Raw genomic sequence first — 7,152 nt, forward strand, 5'->3', positions numbered from 1 at the left:
TCATACGAAACTGTAAGTCATAATTGTGTATCTTATTTACGTAAGAGACAATGAAGATCAAAAGGCCCATGAGGAAGCTGATACGGGATTGATTTGTATCAAAGATTATTTTGAATTGGTCAGTTTGCCAACTGATGATGGATTGGCTGTGAAAAGATATGAAATGACAAATGTTGGCTAATTATATGGTCTAGCAACTATATTTCCATGTTGGGAGCATGTGAAAAGGTTACATAAACTGGAGGAATTATTGCATGCGTAGTTGTGTATGCAATGTGGTCTTTAACACTTAGGGTTTGTTTGGTTCAAGGGTGGAATTGGAATGGATAATGTAATGGGAATGAATTAGAATGGTAATTGGAATGGTCCACTCCCCCAAGACGTTTGGTTCATTTGTGGATTGAAAATTGGAATGAGTTATTCCCATTCCATTGTTTGGTTCATACAAATTAAAAAATTATAGAATACCATAATACTAATTTAACTCTCAAATATAATTTTATATTATTTAAAATTTATGAAAAATTTAATACTATTCTCTAATGAGTTTTCCAAAAAAAAATATCAAATTTATTTTTAAAAACTTTTATGCAAGAAAAAAATTATAAAAATCTAGGAATACTAATAATTTCCCCTTAAAGCATAATTTCCCCTTCAAATTTAGTAGTTTACCCAAAAAATAATAATAATTAAAAAAAGTGGACATGGAAAAGTAAATGGAAATTACATAACCATGCGCACTTCACAACAAGGTCACAAAAATCTACCAACAAAAGCACGATCTTTTCGATTTACATTAACAATTCACACTGTAATCAAACGGATCCACCACTCGAAACCCTCCTAGAAACGCTAATCGCACCAAGAAGTAAGTAGATCGGAGACGAATCTACAAGCAATGGCGAGTAAAGATCCAATCGGATCGGGCCTCACCTCGTCGCCACGCCGTTGCACCAACTCGCCGTGCCGCCCCGTCTTGCTGTCGTGCTGCCGAGTCTCGCCGCCACGCTGCCCTATGCCGCCGCCGTGCCGCGTTCGCAGTACCGCTAAGGTTAGGGATAGGGTTTTGAGAGGGGTAAGAGGGGTGAGGGATAGGGTTTTTTTTTTTTGTTTGATGAGAGGGGTGAGAGATTGTATACAGAGAGAGGAGGGTGAGATGGTCTCATGGGCTTCAGGACTTGGTGGGCTTCGGGAATGAAATCTCAATTCGGGCTTGGAGTCCGGAATCAAGTTGAATGCTGATGGGCCATTCCCATTCCAGTCCGGAATAGGAATCCCAAACCGATTCCTGTGAACCAAACAAAATTAATCGGATTTGATCAAATCGATTCCCATTCCATATCCCAAATAAATGAACTAAACAAGCCGTTTGGTTCAAGGGTGGAATTGGAATGGATAATGGAATAGGAATGAATTGGAATGGTAATTGGAATGGCCCACTCCCTCAAGACGTTTGGTTTATTTGTGGATTGGGAATTGGAATGAGTTATTCACATTTCATTGTTTGGTTGGTATAAACTAAAAATATTATAGGATACTATAATACTAATTTTACTCTCAAATATAAATTTATATTATTTAAAATTTATGAAAAATATAATACTATTCTCTAATAAGTTTTCCAAAAAAAATATCAAATTTATTTTTAAAAACTTTTATTGATGTGGGTTAGGGATAGGGTTTTGAGAGAGGATAGGTTTTTTTTTTTTGATGAGAAAGGGGTGAAGAGAAGGAGGGTGAGATGGTCACATGGGCTTCGAGAACTTAGTGGGCTTCCGGAATGAAATCTCAATCCGGGCTAGAAGACCGGAATCAAGTTGAAGGCTAATGGGCCATTCTCATTCCAGTCCGGAATAGGAATCCTAAACCGATTCATGCGAACCAAACAAAATTAACAGGATTTGATCAAACCGATTCCCATTCCATACCCAAATTGGATGAACCAAACAAGCCCTTAAAGGCTAGAGGCTCCAAAAGCTAGGTATAGACCGATAGATGTGATCTATAGCTTCTAAAGTACACTATGTCTGATACAGTATAATTATGTACAAACTTATTAATTAGGTATCAAGTAGTTCTCAATGCTGTTAAAAGAAAGTCCTTTGTTTGCCGAACGAAAAAAAGTTATTAAAAAATTATAATTTTACAAAATAGGCCTTTTAAGAGCTGTAGATTACATCCAACAGTTTAGCTGTGGATTTCAACACGTCTAGCTGTGAGCTTTCGATATGCTTGCTATATGCAATAATTTCGCCAAAATCAGAGTCGAGGTTGGGACCTCGTTGTATGTTGAATTTGCTACCTGATATTTCCAAATTTATTTGTTCACTACTTTGTCCAAATTTCTAGATGGATAGTTGAAAATGATCGGAGTTGAACCGATAATGTACACCTAATTATAGATTTATAGGTACAACCTCATAGATGTATACAGTTGGTTATTTCCTTTTCATAGAATGATGATTTGTTACAAACTTCCACGAAGAGATGAAAAGTCTATGTAAGGACGTAAGATTAAGAGCAAATTTACTTGCACTGCCCCATTAGAATCCTTTGGCTTCTCAGATGAGGCTTATGATCCAATTTAGCAAATTATTGAAGTATTTGGTGTGAATAAAAGAGGCATTCTTCTGCAGATTTTAGACGACAATATCCATTTAGGAAGGTTTTTGGAAGAATTCTTTATAGTACGAAGATTAGTATGAATGCTGTGGTGGACGATCTTCGTTTTGAATGCGCTTCGGCCTTGGCCTCATAGATATCTATGAGATTCAAGCTCCCTTACATCCATGCGGGTTATTTTCCGCCTAGTATCTCAGAAATGGATTATTTATGTTGCATGTTTTCTGATTAGGTATAAATATGAGCTCTAACTGAGATTTCGAGGTTATCAAGAAAAAACTTCATATCTGTTTAGATGATATCTTATAAGATGGAGTGATAATTATTTGTTGGATAGAGAACTGCCACTGTATAGGAAACTTCATTTTTAACAGTTTGTTGTCATCTCGTGCCATCTTGCTAACATGAGTGAAACGAACACATACACCCTAGTTTTGGATTGTCGAGGATGGTTGTTATGAAGTTACGAGTAGCTTTCTGAAAGTTTATGATCGGTCGCTTGCATTTTTTTCTCACATACATGTAACAAGAAGAGTATTGGTGCAGAAATTTTAGCAATAGAAACATAGGGATAGAATCGTCGCCATTACGGTGATGAATGTAGGATAGTCAACTGAACTTTAATCATGGAGCCGGTGCTTCACGAGGAATTCGAACCAGCTAATAGAAACTTAGCAAAATCAATAATGATGTTTCCTTAATTGACACATATCATGCATACTCAAACTAAACACGATCATTGATGATGTTTCCTTAATTAACACATATTATGCATGGTCAAATATGCGGGGATTCTAGTACTTCCTGAATGTAATTTTCGTATTCTTTGCTCGATGGTTGTTTTAATACTTGAATTTAGGTCAGAATGCTGAAAAGAGAAGTAAAAATGATAAATGTACAGCACGATTTGATATTTTTGGGAAGTGTGTGAGTTTGAAGTATAATGGTATCATGCCCTTAGACCGCCATTGGGTCGGCTTGGGCACGAGCCACAGACCAATCTTGATGAATTATACATGATATAGATACATGAAGTATCAAAATGTAATACTACTAAAGCTAAACGAAACCATTACAACTTTCATTTTTTAAAGTTTACCACACTTATTTGTATCCAAAATAGTACACTTTTTCTGGGTACACATTAGACATCTTGCTTGGTCTAACTTCTTTTCGACACCCTTACCACGGTCTCGTGCCTCTTTGCGGGAAGTGGTATTCATTTGGTCCAGGAAGCATAAGTAGATAATGATAAATAACGACATCTATTGCTACTATAGATATGGAGGAATTGAAATACCACTACAATGCGTCAATAAGTACAATATGCTATGATAGTTGTTATGTCGTTAGCCTACACATAAATCGCATTTCATTCTCCAACTTTAGCCTATACATAAATCATATTTCATTTTCCAACTTTAACACCTCATGGAGAGTAGATTGTTCTCCAACTCCTCTTCAATCAGTAGGTAAATGGGGTTGATTGCTCATGGAGAATAAATTGTTTTCGAACTTCTCTTTAATCATTAGGTACATGGAGGGGTTGATTGCTCACGAAGAATAGATTGTGTTTTTGAACTTCTCTTCAATCATTAGGTAAATGGGGGGTTGATTGCTCGTGGAGAATAGATTGTTTTCGAACTTCTCTTCAATCATTAGGTAAATGGGGTTAATTTTTCTCGGACTCTTCCAAATATCTCATACCTTGACACTTTTGAAAGGTCGTACATTTTACACCATTTCACTCTAAGTTCATAACTTTTAGGATTATCGATATTGTCTAACATACAAATACTTTCTCTAGTTCAAGTTTATCGAGAGTTCACTTGCCACTAAGGACATGTTTGGTTCATGATTGAAATAGAAGTGGGAAATTAAATTAGATTGCTTTGGAATGGAAAATGAAATGACGAATCATCCAAAAATGTTTGGTTCATTATTGGAATGGAAATCAGAATGAAAATTTAAAATTTTTGAGAGAGGGTTTTGATTAAGAGAGAGGAAAGTGATAAAGAAAGAGGAGGTAGGTGTTGATGAAAGAGGATTTTGAATAGTATACTTTGGAATGAGCTATTCCGGAATTCAAAGCCGGATTGGATCATAAATGAATTCAGCCATTCCCACTCCGGAGTGGAATGGGAATCGGAATCCGATTCCTATAAACAAACGGCAACTATCGGAATCAATGAATTCCATTCCGATTCCATAATCTAAAATAGATGAACCAAACATGCCTTGAGTTCTTGCCTTAGAAAACCTAGATAACATATCACTCTTGTTTTCTATGTTCAAGATTCACATGCATGTCACCCATTTTACTCTTTTGTCGTACATACGGATTTCAGTTAGAAATCTTTGTTTTTTTTTAGGTCAAATGCTAAGATGACATCTTGACACATATGATCTACTAGTATGCAATTAGAATATATTTACCTTACATTGTACATATGATACATGTATAAAATTAAAGAAATGTTAGACTAAGGAGTGATCAAATTGTTAGAACAAATACCGTAACGAAAATTTGATTGTGATTAAAATCTAACTAATTTATAATAAAGATAAATAAATCAACATACAGATGACGCAAATATTCCAATAAAGATTTGATCTTATCCGGAAGCGTGCGAGGCACTGCCCTAAGACGTATTTCCGTCCTTACATGCGGAATTAATCGAAAATAACACCCCAAGGTACGATCGAAATTCCTCCTCCTGCGAGCACGATCATAAAGAAAGTTGACGAAGATTCTCAAAGTGGATAAAAAATGGAATATTCAAAAATAAAGATTAATCAATTATCTAATATCTTTTGTACCTATTGTTTTATTCTATCTGAAAACAGAGGAGGAAAAGAGAGGATCTTCTGTACCTACTGTTTTATTCTATCTGAAAACAGAGAGAGGAAAAGAGAAACGGGATTTAACGCCCTTTTTCGTTACGAGAAAAAGGCGTATTCCGCGCAACGGAATGAGATTCCGTTGAGGCAAGAAACGGACCAAGAAACTGAACGAGAAAAATATCCCGTTAATTTCTTTCTCATTAAAAAACATAATAAAATAATTAAATAAAATAAAATAAATAAAATAATAAATAATAAAACATCAAAGTTCAAATAAAATAAATTCAAACTCAAAATTTTGAGTTTTCACCAACACAAATATATTTCGGTGATATTTTCAATCTTTGCTTGATTCTTTGCAAATTCACCAAGGAAATCCTATCATCTTCTAGCAAGCAAAGTGTAGATGAGAAGGGCTTCTTCTCTTTTCTAGAGCTTTTTCTTGAAGCTCCCGACTTTCCCTAATCCAAATACGGATCTGTAAGTTCCAACAAAGAGGGAATCAGACGCTTGATTGTTTAATCCATCGCACGAGGGATGCTCTCGGGTTGAGCGCCCGACTGGTGTATCAGACATCTCCAATTTTCTAATTTAGTTTTAAAAATTTTAGATTTTTAGTTTAAAATTAAAATAATTGCACGATTAGTTTCCACACTTCTCACTTTTTTCACTTTGGCTCTTTAAAAAATCAGATAGGTGCTTGTCTCGTGCTCATCTTGCGCTAATGTGGTGAATTTTGTGAATTTAATGGCCCTTTTAACGGCGGGGATTTAACTGCAAAGAAATAAAAAGGTGGGGGGCTTGATTGCAAGAATAAAAAAGTGTAGGACTTAAGTAAAAAAAAGTGAGACGGTGTGAGACTAGTAATACAATTAATTCAAAATTTTTTTTACATAAAAAGCACTTTTTCTTCTAAATTATGTTTTCTATATTTTTACATCCAACTACACTTCCAAATAGTGATATTTAGACTTACTAGCATTTAATATCAGCATGTCAATCATGCTTGGAGAAACATTTAGTTAAAATAAAATTTCCTAAATTGTTTGTTTTTTATTATATATTAACTCTCAAAGATCTCTTATAATTAAATAACTTAAATTGCACTTGCATATTATTTTGATATAAAATATTTGTTCTACTATAAAACTTGTAAGTATAAAAATTTAACATGTTTGAGAACAATATAAACTTAAAAAGGGAAATTTGTAAAAATATGTAAATATATATAAAGACTCATTCAACTATAAATTATTTTGAAATAAGAATTGAACTTTTCTTTTTCAGTTGACCTCTATCAAATTTTATTTATTTTTATTTAATTTAATTTTATTTAATTATATTGATAAATTTGTTAAAAGTTAATATCTCTATTAGCTGTCGGTCATTATTATTATTATTTTTTTTGCTAAAATTTACTTAGAGAAATGAAACTTTAAAAAATTACTTGATTAATTTAGCAAAATCTCTAATATATTTAGGTAAAATATAGAAAACAAACTAATTTAGATAAAGTTTAATTAAAATGCTATTTCAAAAAGATGAAGTTGAGAGGTATCCATATTATTTTATTTTTATTTATTATTAGACTTAAAATTTCTCGTTTTCAACAAATGAAATAAATGTAAGTACACCAATAATACAAGTAGGTTGACAACTGATTGAATAAGAATAATGATAATATTT

This window comes from Ananas comosus, linkage group 2 (genome assembly GCF_001540865.1).
Source record: "Ananas comosus cultivar F153 linkage group 2, ASM154086v1, whole genome shotgun sequence".
Lineage (NCBI taxonomy): Eukaryota > Viridiplantae > Streptophyta > Magnoliopsida > Poales > Bromeliaceae > Ananas > Ananas comosus.